The sequence below is a fragment of the Dipodomys spectabilis genome, unplaced genomic scaffold (assembly GCF_019054845.1).
Source record: "Dipodomys spectabilis isolate Male_0828 unplaced genomic scaffold, ASM1905484v1 ptg000092l, whole genome shotgun sequence".
Classification (NCBI taxonomy): domain Eukaryota; kingdom Metazoa; phylum Chordata; class Mammalia; order Rodentia; family Heteromyidae; genus Dipodomys; species Dipodomys spectabilis.
The window spans coordinates 13,903,476-13,916,627 of NW_024870769.1; positions in this window are offsets into that span (position 1 = coordinate 13,903,476).

The following is a 13,152-nucleotide window of genomic DNA, read 5'->3' on the forward strand; positions in this document are numbered from 1 at the left end:
ACAGTACCAGCCTGAGTTAAAAAGCTAAGCAAGAAAGTAAGGCCCTGAGTTCAAGCCCGAAGGAAGAAAGGAAGGAAAAAGGAAGAAAGGAGAGAGAGAGACAGAGACACAAACACAGAGAGAGAGACAGAGCGGAAGGAAGGAAGGAAGCAAGGAAAGAAGGAAGCGAGGAAGGGAGGAAGGGAGGAAGGGAGGAAGGGAGGAAGGGAGGAAGGGAGGAAGGGAGGGAGGGAGGGTCATTTTAAAATTATAAATGAAATACTGCAAATATTTCAGTGTCAGACCTGACAATGGTAATAAAAATGACAACTATTTTGGGGATGTTTTCATTTAGCAACGGCCTCTAATCCACCTCATCCTATGCAAGAAGTAAAATTATTTCTTTCTGTATTTACTACAGTAGCCTGGTACAGAACATCCATTTGTTTTTGAAACTTCCATAAATTCACTGTAACTTTGGCCTGGTCTTAGAAATGCTTTAATTATCTACACAAGCTGCATTTTCAAAGTTGAAGAACTCCATTTTTAATATATATTTTCATTGTTATTGTAAAGGTTATGTACAGAGTGTTTTCAGTTACATAAGCCAGGTAATGAGTATATTTTTTAGTGTCAGTCCTTTTCTTGTTCTTTCCAAGTTTTTCCCTCCCGTCCCCACCCACAATTTGTATAGTTCATTTTCAATATAATGTCTAATCAGTATCACTGCTGGATTTGTTAACCCTTTGTTCCACTCTTTCCGTACTTTCCTTTACCCTCCCCAAAACAGATAAACTTACAAACAAGACAAAGGGTGGAGAAAACAAAAACAGCAACAAAAGAAAAAACAAACTTCTTATTTCTAGTTCTTGGAATTCATTACATGATAAATTACACAGGTTTCTAGACATTCACACAGTGAGACCAAAGGAGGCTATTCTTAGGAGAGTATCACAAAGCCTCAATATCTATGCCTATGCAATCATATAAAATAATATTTATTTAGAAAATCCATTTTTTAAATCTCATTTTTTTAATGAGGGAATCACCGGGTGCTGATGGCTCAGGCCTGTAATCCTAGCAACTCAGGAGGCTGATTCTCAAGAACTTTCCAGGCTGGCAGGAATGTCTATAAGATGTCTTATATTCAATTAGGCACCAAAAAAGCTGACCGTGAAACTGTAGTTCGAATGGTAGAGCACTAGACTTGAACAATAAAGCTCAGGGACAATTCCCAGGCCCTGAGTTCAAGCCCAAAGACTGACCAAAAAAATAATTATTTAATTACAACCAGGGAATTAAGAACAAAGTAGATTATGTGATAGAGTCTTAGGTTTACTCACTGCCATTTGATCTGTTGATTGTTCTGTGAGGTTTTCCTAAACACCCACAGCCATCCTTCAATTGTGAATAAATTTATTTGTCAGTGAAGGAGGCTTCCTGGAGCTCTCTGCAGATGGAGTAGCTTTTTGGAAAGTATTATTAGCTATTTGGAAAGTATTATTAGCTGTTGAAATATTCTACTTTTATCTATCTTGAATTCATACACAGTTCCTGTCAGAGACATGAAAACTCTTTCTATAGCACTATTGAGCCTTCTTTTAGACTGAACTCTGTTTACTAAGGAGAAACATATTCTTTAGTCCTACATAGTTTCATACTGGTATTTCCATAGATATATATAGAGAGAGATATAGATAGATAGATAGATAGATAGATAATGTACTTGAGACAAATACACTCCTCTATTACTTTTTCTTGTCTCTAACTTTTTAAAGCAATTTAAGCAGGTTTTATTACCTTCATATATTTTATACAGTGCTTCAATCATTCATCTTCATGCTTTCCTTTTTTGCCCCATCTTCCTGCTGGTTCCCATTGACAAAACAGCTGTACATTGGCCATTCATGGTTTTTCAGGTCTATATTCTGTGTATGAGAGACAGCATGCAGTAATTATCTTTCTTAGTATGGCTTATTGTATTTAAGCAATTTCCAGTTTCATCTATTCTAAAAATGGCATAATTTCATTCTTTGTTATGGCCAAATATTACTAGTAATACTCTGTTGCATACATATACACATTTCCATTATCTATTCATTGGTACCTCTTTCAATAGTTTGCCTATTATGAATATTGCTGCTATAAACATGGGTGTACAGGTAACTCTATTGTTTGCTGACTTACATTCCTTCAGATGTATGCCCAGGAGTGGTACTGCAGAATCATATGGTAGTTCTCTTTGTTTTATTTTAGGTTACCCTCCATGCTGATTTCCATAGTGGCTGTAAGAATTGATATTCCTACCAACCAAGCATAAGAGTTCCTCATGCTGCCTCCCCCCACCACACTCACAAATATCATTGCCAGTATTTGTTGTTGTCTATATTCTTCATAATTGCCATTCATGCTGGAGTGAGATAGACTCTCAATGTTGTTTGAACTTACATTTCTTCCAGTACTTATAGGCTATTTGTACTTCAAGAAGAACATTGAAAGAAAAAAATAAAATCAATGATTTGTTCCTGTCTCCCCAGAAAGTAATCAGAAGTAGAAGATACATCCATAAAGATAAAGAAGAATTATTTTGAAATCTGGTGTGGTGGTACACACCTGTAATCCTAGGAAATCAGAGGCATGGGGATCTCAAGATCAAGGGATGCCTAGGCTAAGTCAGTGAGATACTATCCCCCAAACAAAAGGTCTACAAGCATGGCTCAAGTCTAGCATGTGCAAGTTCCTAGGTTCATTTCCTAACACTGCACAAAAGAGAGAAAAGTAAAAAGAGAAGAGAAAAGGAAGGGAAAGAAAAAGGAGAGGAAAAGAAAAGTAAAAGAAATAATTCTTCTGCATGGTAGATATTGCAAGGAAGGGTCAGAAAATACACGAATTCTCAATTCCCTTTAAGGAAAGAAAACTATTTTAGCATTCTCTTCTCTTTTTTTTTTCTCCACCCCCTATCAAGCTTTCTTGGCAGCAGGGGCAGGTTAATTCAGTTGAAATTGTGCAGGGACATTACTATATAAACACTCTTCTTCTATTCCTTCTTCTATGTGCCTAGTCAAGCTTAAGTTCAAATAAATGGAAATTCTCTGAGTTTTTTCAATGACTCTTACTAAGCAGCCATAAATATGGCTTAGTAGGTGAGACATATAGGCATTATTCCAACCTTATTTCATTTTATTCCCAGCAGTTCTCCTAAGCTACACTATCTATCCAAAGGAAAGCAAAGACAGAGTATTTACTAGAGTTAGGAGTGGTATGTGATTCTCATCATGTGGGAAATGTCTCAGCAGTCATTAGAGAGACAGAAAAACCACCAAATCAGATAAGGAACTAGTGTATGTGTTTGCCCCGGGGCCCTCCTAGATTTACAGTGAATCCTGTGTATACAAGGCCTTTACATAGATTCAACTGGCCACCTCATTTGCAAAGGTAACGAATTGTAATCACTTAGGTTTACACAGCAACGTCTTACTTACCTAAAGGTCACTTAACTTAGAACATCATTGGTCCCGAACTTGGCCAAGACCCCAGGAGCCAAACTGGTCCCTTGGAAATGAATTGAGTTGGAACAAAGTTCAGGACATAGGTCTGTCACTCATGGGAGAGGCCTCTTCCAAAGCCAATTTCATTTTCATCCTTATGTAACTCTAGCCAGATAACTATATGGTTTGTCAGCCCACAAATAGAATACAAAGAGTAAGTGCTTATCACTTGGCAAATGATGAAAGAAAAACAAAACAAAACAAAACAAAAACGCTGAAAGTTAATACATGTAGAGACACCTAGATGTAAATAAAGTGTAGGGATTAACAAACCATCACACGTAAGTAGCTTCTGAAAAGATCTTCATCTTGTCAATGAATGTGTGACATTCATTAATATAAATGTCCTTGGTTCCTTCCTGCCTTTATTTTTACATGGCAACTTACACATCAATTTTTCATAAAATCCTTCTTTATTAGCTAAACTTGAAACTTAGCTAAAATTAGCTAAACCCAAGCCCATTCTGTTTCTTAGTGAAATTTGTAATCATGTTACTTGTGGCTTTCCTTTTCTAATATGTGTCTTCCTCCTTCACTAGATCATTGATTGCCTGAATACTAGCTCTTTGATGGTCACATTGAAAGGTATTTGAGAAATAACTGCTCAGTGAATAAAGAAACACGACCATGGGAACATTTGCATTCTTTGATTACAACATGTCACATTAGAAACATTACTTTGAACGTGGGAATGCACCATAGATGATGGCTAAAAGGAAGTTTGCTTTCTTCTAAGAAAGGCAGAGAAAGGGAACCAACATTTATTGAGAATAATCAAGTATCAAGAACACTAATCATCACAATAACATGGCAAGATAGGTATGACTAGTGCTTGCTTCACAGATGAAGAAACAGAAGTTAAGCAACTATCCAATCTTATACAATTAGTGGTGAAGCCTGAGGCAAGTCTGGGGTCCATATTGTATTCTTGGATGGGAAAAAGCTACAATTATCTTCATTGAAGGAATCAGACTCATTTGTTGTCTGGGATTTTGGATGGGCTAGACACAAGAACTGAGTTTCTAAAGAGATTAATTGGGATGGAAAAAGGGCTGGAAAGTGGAGTTGAGTCAAGTCTTTGAGACTCAAGAAAGGAGACCAGGTTCAAAGGGCAGACATGGAATAATAAAAAAGACCAAAGCAAAAGACAAGAGTCCTGTGAATACAGGATCTGAGTCACTCTTCAGCCCACTGCAATCTAGCTTACACCCCAAGCATTCCCCAAACAACTCTTACTTAAGGCCACTAATGACTTCAACACCTCCAGACCCAATGCATGACAAGTTTTTGTCATACTTTATTTCCCTGTAGCCTTTCAATTTCTGACCATTTCCTCCTTTGTGAATCAGTGTTTATCCTTGTCTTCCCTGACCACACTTTCTCCAAATTTTCCTCTTACCTATCTGTCGGTTTCATCTCAGTCTTATTTGCCACCTCATCCTCCTCACTTCAAGGGGTTTTCCAAGACCAAAGTGATTCTTCCTTATCTTGAGTTTTTCAGTCTTCGTTTTCTCTTCTCAACTCTCCTCTCCTCTCCTCCACTCCCCTCTCCTCTACTTGCCTTTCCTCTCCTAGTTATTTCTCTCCCCTCTTCTTGTTTCCTCCCCTCTCTAATCTATCTCTTGGTATTTCCACATATTTGAAATATTAATAACAATTGATAAGTATTTAAATGTTTACTTCCTGGGTCATGCATAGTAGTACATGCCTGTAATCCCAGTTACTGGGGAGGCAAAATATACAATCATAGTCTGAAGCCAGTCTGGGTAAAAGTATGAAACCCTACCTGAAAAACAAACTAAAAGTAAATGGACTTGACTCAATTGCTAGATAACTTGTGTAACAATCATGAGACTTGGCATTCAAATTTCCAGTACTGCCATTTCTTCTTTAAATGTTCCATCCTACACTACAATTCAGAGCTGCAAACTTAATTTCGCCATAATTGCAAGTTGGATATGTCCAAGGAAGTTGAAATTTAAGTATTTGAAATATCAACTTATCTCAATTTTGATTTTTTTTCAGTTATCCCAATACCTAAGGATGATCCCTTCTACCCACTTAGCAAGGTGGGAATAATATTGCCCTCTCCCTCAAAACTCATATATAAACCTATTCAAACAATGAGTCTTTCTAGACTACCTGTATCTGTTTCCCTCTAATTGCCATCCTAGTTGTAAAAACTATCCTTATGTTTTCCCTGAATTACTCTTAACTGATCTCTCCACCACCCATCTTGGACCCTTCCAGTTCATTCTCTAATTACCACTAGAGATAACTTTTTGAAACACAACTCTGATTATGCTATCTTTTTTATGATTATAAAATACAAAGTCAGGTTTTTTAACATGGTCTACTTTTTCCTGCTTCACCTGACTTCTGCATTGATTTCCAAGCCCATTTCAATTTATACTAGGTCTGTATGTCTTTGCTTGAGAAATGAATGACCTCCGTTCAGTTTGTAGAACACATTACACTCCATAGAGCTTCAAGGACTTAACATGTGCTAGCTCCTACCTTCATAGTCTTACTCAGTAAACTATCCATCAGTTGGTTAATTCTTAGATTTCAACTCAAATAAATTCAATTCAGTGGATTTCTGTACTTTTTGTTTTCCAATGTGTACATAATCAAAATCCATACAAGATACTATTCAGAAGATCACAATATACTATACAGATTGGTTGATGATTTTCTTCTCAATGAACTACAATCTCTGGAAGAACAGGGGATTGTTCATCATTGAATCCCGGAAGCCAATGTAGTCTTTTGCACATAGACAATTCAAGAGTATTTCTCAAATAAAGGATTGGAGGACAAGAGGAAAGGAAGGAAGAATGGGAGAGAGGGGAAAAGGAAGGAAGAGAGGGAGGGAAGAGAGGGGAGGGAGATAGGAAGAAAATAAAGAAGGGAAGAATGAAAGGAGAAAAGGAGGGAGAAAAGAATGAGGAAAAGTAGGGTGGGAGTGATGGCAAGATAAAAGGAGGGAGGGAAGAAAGGGAGGAAAAGAAGAGAAAGAAGAGGAAGAAAATGGGAGGAAGGATGGGAGGGAAGAGAGAGGAAAGGATGACAAGAGGAAGAAAGAAGGAAGAAAGCAGAGAAAGGAAAAGAGGAGAGAAAGAAAAGGAAGGAAAAAGGAGGGAGGGTGGGTAGGAAGAAGGAGGAAAGGAGAGAAAGGAAGGAAGCAAGGAAGGATGAATTCCTGAAGAAACAAGGAAACTGGGGCGTAGCCATAACTAGTAAACATCAGCTAGTGTTAATCATAGCTCAGACTTAAAGTGAAGGAGATGTGAATGCTATTCATGGAGATTATGTGTCATTTATAAGTCAATAAATGTCTGACTTCATCTTTAATTCTTTCTATGACTTTACATAGCTGAATTATTGCCAAACATTTTTGATCATTACTATGAATCAGTTGTGTTATTTCCTAATTTCAGCTCAGAATTTAAGTCATATTTCTATGATGGAAATTTGCAATAAACCTTTGTTTTTTTTTTAAAAAAAAAAAAGGATTGGAAGACTGCTGGTGACTCATGCCTGTAATCCTAGCTACTCAGGAGGCACAAATCTGAGGACCAAAGTTCCAAGCCACCCTAGGCAGGAAAGTCCTCGGGACTCTTAGATTAATATCACACACACTCACACACACACACACACACACACACACACACACACAATGCCAGAAATAGAGCTGCAGTTCAAGTGATAGAGTGCTAGGCTTGAGCAAAAACAGCTCAGGGACAGTGCCCTGACCCTGAGTTCAAGCACCAGCACCAGAATTAAAAAAAAAAAAAATTGGCAAAAGAGGTACTAAATTGTCTTCCCAGAGTATGTTCCAGGTTTTTTAAAGAATGGAAAAAAACTAACTCATCACAGATATGATATAATATAACTCTAGTACCACCTTGTATTACTGACTCCAGATTTTCCTTCCTCAATAAGAAAGACTTATTCAAGGACTGAGCACCATCCCCAGTTAATTCAGATTTCTGATGACAGTACCTAACTTCACCAGTTCAGCATGGTTCCCCTACTTACTCCACGTGATTGGGATAAGGCCAACCCACTCCCACCTCCAAGGCAGTGACCCAAACCTGGATAGTCAGAGAAGACATCTCCTGATAAGAGACAGCTGATTTTAGATGTCAAATTCACTGAATTAAGGAGTGCTTAGACCCTAACAAATAATGATTTGGGAGCATGCTCCTAAGGTAGTTTTCTAGAGAGATTAGAATGTGAATATCAATGGACTACGTGGAATGAGTGTGGATGGACTCTCTAGAGAGAACAAAAACAGAAACCAATGAATATGTCATAGCACTTTTCCTGTCCCTGATTTCTGGACTTCCAGTTTCATAACAGTGGTCCCCCAGATTCTCAGGCCTTCAGCCCCAGATTTGCATCATAATCGAACCCCATCCTTCCCCTCCCCACCTCCCCCCCCCCCCGGGGTTCTGAATCCTTCAGCCTCAGACTCAGTCATGCTGTTAGCATCTCTGGGTTTTCAGCTTGTACAGAACCTTTGGTGTGATTCCCCAGTTTCTATATCATATAAGCCATTTCTTCCAATAAATCTTACCTCCCTACCTAGCTACCTATCTTTTGCTAGTATCTATCAGAGCCTCAAGTAATCAGGCTGGCTTTGAGTGACTAGCACAGAGCTTGACTAGCACAGAGTTTTAATTGCAGCTCTTTGGACCTAATAGGAAAGAGATGGTTTCTTTTCCTCTTTCCTGGGCTGAGCAGCCAGGAAGCATGTCTGATAGCTGATGGATTGTAGCCCTCTTGACTTCACAAGCTAAAAGTGGAGCCAACACACAAAGAAACAGTGAAGTATGTGGGGGGGGGGCAAGATTATGCCAGTGAACACCATCAGAGAAGTGGTGCATTTGTGCATTGAGGGCAAAGCCACAGACGTTTTCTACAAAGGGTCAAGTGGGAAATATTTTAGACCTTATAGATCATTTGGTCTCTGGCCTGGGTTTTCATAAAGGGGATGGCATGTTTTCTAAATGTGAAGATTTCGTATTAAAAGGTAGGATTCTGGCTTCTTGGGCAGGCTTTTTCCTCATGATCTGTGTCTCCTCACAGCAGAGAGCCTCAGGGCCTAACACTAAGCTCTACTTCTGGCCTCTACATTCTATCCTGAAGATTCTGACACCCCACCCCACCCCATAGATTTTCCCTTATGTACCTATCTAATTTTTCAACATTCTTACCTGGAAGTCTACATCTGTCTCAAGCAAGCCTGGTCCACATTGAGACTTGGATTTTCCTCCTCCCTAACCTGTCCTCCTTCTATTTTGCATCTCAATGAAGAACACCATCCCAGATCAAACACAACTTCAGGGTTGGTTTGGTTTGTCTTTTTCTCAGGGCCCAAATTCAATTCATCAATAATTTTTGCCCGCTCCTCCAGCAAAGTAAGTTCAGGATCTATCCACATCATACAGCCTCCATCACTGCAATCCAGCCCCAAGGGTCACTGGATTTCGTTACAACCCCTTACCTGCTTTTCTGTCCTTCCACACAGAGCTGTAACTGGGATTTCAAAAGAAAACTGCATATGTGTCTGCTCCACCTTCCAGTTTTTTCAATCTTCTTGGTAATAAAAACTGAAAACATCATAGTGACATGTCAAGAACACGCAGGACCCTCCCACCAACAGGATTGCTGCTCTGAGCTTACCCGCTGCCCCCTCTGCACAACCTTACTTCAATCACATGGCTTCCCCAGTGTCAGCTGAGTATCCAGGACTCACTTTTGCACAACTAGATGGCTCATCTTCCCATGCACCTCTCTGACGCACTTCCCCTCTCTCGTGCCCTCTTCTCAGTGAGACCCTCTGGCTCCACACACTTCCAGTGCATTTTTCTTTGTGTCCTTATTGCACAATATCCTTATTTACTGACTGTCACTGGCTGTCTTCTGCCCATTAGAATGGGTGTTGAGCTGAGCCCTGTGATGACAATTTGGGAAAATAGAGATCAGCATCTAGCCAACACAAGTCTCTCTCTACAAGGAGCCCATATAGGTGTAGCCATGAAGGTATGCAAAGCCACCACTTGACTTGAGGTGAGGTGAACACCAGCTCCAACTCAGTCTTCTTTCTAACTCCAAAGTATGGGACAAGGCAAAGGTCTGTTCTCTAAAGTTCCACACCCTAGAGCTGGTATGAGAGATGACAAACCAGTAGGATTTCTTGCAGCTTCTTTGGGTGGCGACCAGAGAAACATCCAGGTTGCTGCTAGAACTGAAGGACTTGGTCATCTCTTTGTATAAAGTACTGTGGGGATGCTGGAGCCTGCTCGAGTGCTCTGCTGATAAAATATCATTTTAACTAATAATTCTTTTTTCTCCAGGTCAGGCAAGTTTCCTAAATGAGAATCCTAGGCTCCAAGATGACCCCTCTAGTCCTCAGTGGATAAAGGTTCTGAATGAGATACAAACTTCTGGCCTTTGCCATTAAGTCTCACATCTGAATTTTTCAGAAGTAGCTACTTTAGGTTCTCCACCCCACCCCCTGTAGTATGAGATAAAGTCACTGGCTGAGATTGGTCCTGGAAACTCTTTAACAGCACAGTATCTATCTTAATCTTGATCTAAAATTTGGATTCCTGTAAGTTGCTAAGGCCAGCAAAGGTCCTATATCCCTGAGAAAACAGCTTCCCTGAGGGATCATAGTGTGGGAAGAGGTGGAGATTAGAAGCTTGGAGCAGGAGAGAAATTCCCTTCTCTGCAGTTGTAGCTTAGGGGTATTCATGCATACAAGTCAAAGAACGCCAAGTCAAAGAACCATGATCAGTTCAGGTAGTTTATGGTGTTGTGCTATCATGGGGATTTCTCTGGAAGCTTTTTAGCATCATATTCAAATCACCAGGTCTTACTCTTTATACTTTCAGATAGTAAGTTCTGATTGGTATCCAGAAAGGGCATTGATATCTCCTCACATGAAAGCCCAAGAATGGCTTTTCCTCAGTAAACTTGGGAGGCCCAGACAGCCTAAAGGAGGGCAGGGGTTGGGGTGGGGGGCAGCTGTAGCTGAAGGAAGTGGAGGTGGGACTAAGCAGCCACCAAAACTCCTCGGTCTCCCTGCTGGAATGTTCCTGCCCAAACAAAAATAACTAGGAGGATCCTTTGTTAAATCCGGAGACCTAAAACAAAAAGGCCCATGGGACAAGAGACAGAGCCAAACTCGATGCTTGGCTCAGGTGCCATACACAGAAGGGCACAATCCTGCCAGCAGGCCCAGGAGCCCAAGCCAATGCTGTCCTACACAGTCCATACCTTGATGCCCAATGAGGGTGAAGCCCCACCCTGGTCAGGAGACTTCCTCGCTCTCTCCTTTATGTGACAGGTGGAAGATCTGTAAAAAATATTCTCAGATCTCAGAAAAGTGGAGTATGAAAATGAACATTCCTTTGTCCATCACAATATAGCAGAGAAAATGCCGCTTCCCTCACAAGTCCTGATTCTCATTTGTCAGTTAAAAGTGAATGATTTTAAAAAAAAAACTGGGTACATGGTGGCTCACACCTGTAATTCTAGCTCCTCAGGAGGCTGAGATCTGAGGATCATGGTTCAAAGCCAGCTCTGACAGAGAAGTCTTGTGAAACTCTTATCTCCAATCAATCACCAAAAAAGTAGAAGTATATTTGTGGCTCAACTAGTAGAGCAAAAATTCTCAGGGTAAGAACCCATACCCTAAGTTCAAGCCCCAGGACCAGTACCAAAAAATTAACTTACTTTAAAAAACAAATGGAAAAACTAATTTCTCTGAGAAGAAGGGAGAAGTTCAGTTATTAAAACAATGTAGTTCCTGGGAATAGCTCAGTAGCAAAGCTCTTGCCTATCAAGTGTAATACCGGAGGTTCAATCCCAAAACCAAAAACATCAAAAGACAAGCTAATAATAATAATAATAACAACAACAACAGTACAGTTAGAAAAAAACTTTCTCACCTGTTGATAGTGGTTCGTGCCTATAATCCTAGCTACTCAAGAGGCTGAGATCTTAGGATCACTATTCAGAGCAAGTTCAGGCAATATGAGAATGCTATCTCCAATTAACCATCAAACTACAAGAAACAAAAGGAGGAAGAAAAAAATGGAAGCCAGGCTCAAGTGGTAAAGTGCCAACTCTCATCAGAAAAAGCAAAAGCTAGAGAGGCCCTGAATTTAAGCCCCAAGATCAGTGCACACATGCTCAAGAACACACACACACACACACACACACACAAACACACACACACACACAAATACAGTTGCAAACAAATCAGTCTTCTCTAACAAGATCACAATAAAAAAGACCACACAATTGCCTCTGGCTAAAGCAGAAATAACAGACTCACTCAGCCCCATATCCTCCAGGCACAAATACTTAAAATACAGGATTTGTTTTCCTGCCAAGAGTCTCAGATAAAGCTCTCTAAAATGAAAACCCACTTTTGATCTAGGCAGAATGCAGGAGGTTTTGGGACTTCCCTGGGGGCAGCTAGGTCCCTCCAGTCTTTGCAAAACCCTCAGAGCACTAAGCAAGCTTTCCCCTATTACATCCCCATCTTTGGCCCTCCTCCTACAAGCACAGATCCACCGGTTCAGAACTGCCAGTGTCAGTGGAATTTCCAGAGTGGAATCAGAGCCGGCTCCCTACCATCATCCCCCACCCCCAACCCCCACATGAAGAGAAGCCCGATCCAAAGCCATCTCTGAAGAAAAGCAATCTGGGAGCTATTGTACAGAAGCACTGACTGTGCAAGCGCCCTCCAGCCGGGTGCCCGATGTGCCAGTTCCCCGCTACCATCCCGAGGTCTCTATTAGCTTTCCATCTGCACAAGGCGTGAATGTGGACTGCAGATGCCAGCTCACATTTCGATGTTCATTGCCCCTTTTCCCTCTTGCAGCTGCTGTAACAAATCACAGTGCTTTTGAAGGCAAGGAACAGTGTGGTCCTCAAAGTTCATAATTAGAAATCTCAGGGAGGAATTGTTATTTCTAAGTTGTTGCCATTGGGAGGCTGAAGGGTTCTTCCTTCAAAAGAAAACAATAATGACGACTAATTCTATGTTTTCATTGTTCATATAACCATGAGGGCTAATTGAAGGATAATTCTAATGAGCCTAGACTCCATGCCAGGGTTCTACTGCTATATTGCATATACAAATGTTTGAAAAAAATCTCCAGGGAAATGAGAAAGGGACTGAGGCAGTAGCTTTTGCCTAGTGTCTATGTGTGCAAGGTGCTTTTTCTACTTTATTTCAAGCAATAACTATACTGTGTGACAAGCGCTAATGGCAGTTTATACAGGACAAAACGAAGGATGTGTTTGGGAGAGAAAAAAAAGGAAAGCATCTATAGTGTAGCATAAGCATTTAACCAGGCATTATTTACACATTATTTAACTGTGGACATTCAGGGCCCCAATTAGGCATGATAACTAAAGAGGAACTTCCTAAGTTTTAAGTGTTGCGATTAACTCAATTGAAAGAATATTAAATGAATATTAAATATGTATTCTGAACTGAATCTGTAGATTACAATGGTGACCTCTAGGCTTGTGTTTTTAGGAATATTGTTTTCTGGAAACAATTCCTAATACCTTGCACTAAATTATGTTTACTGGT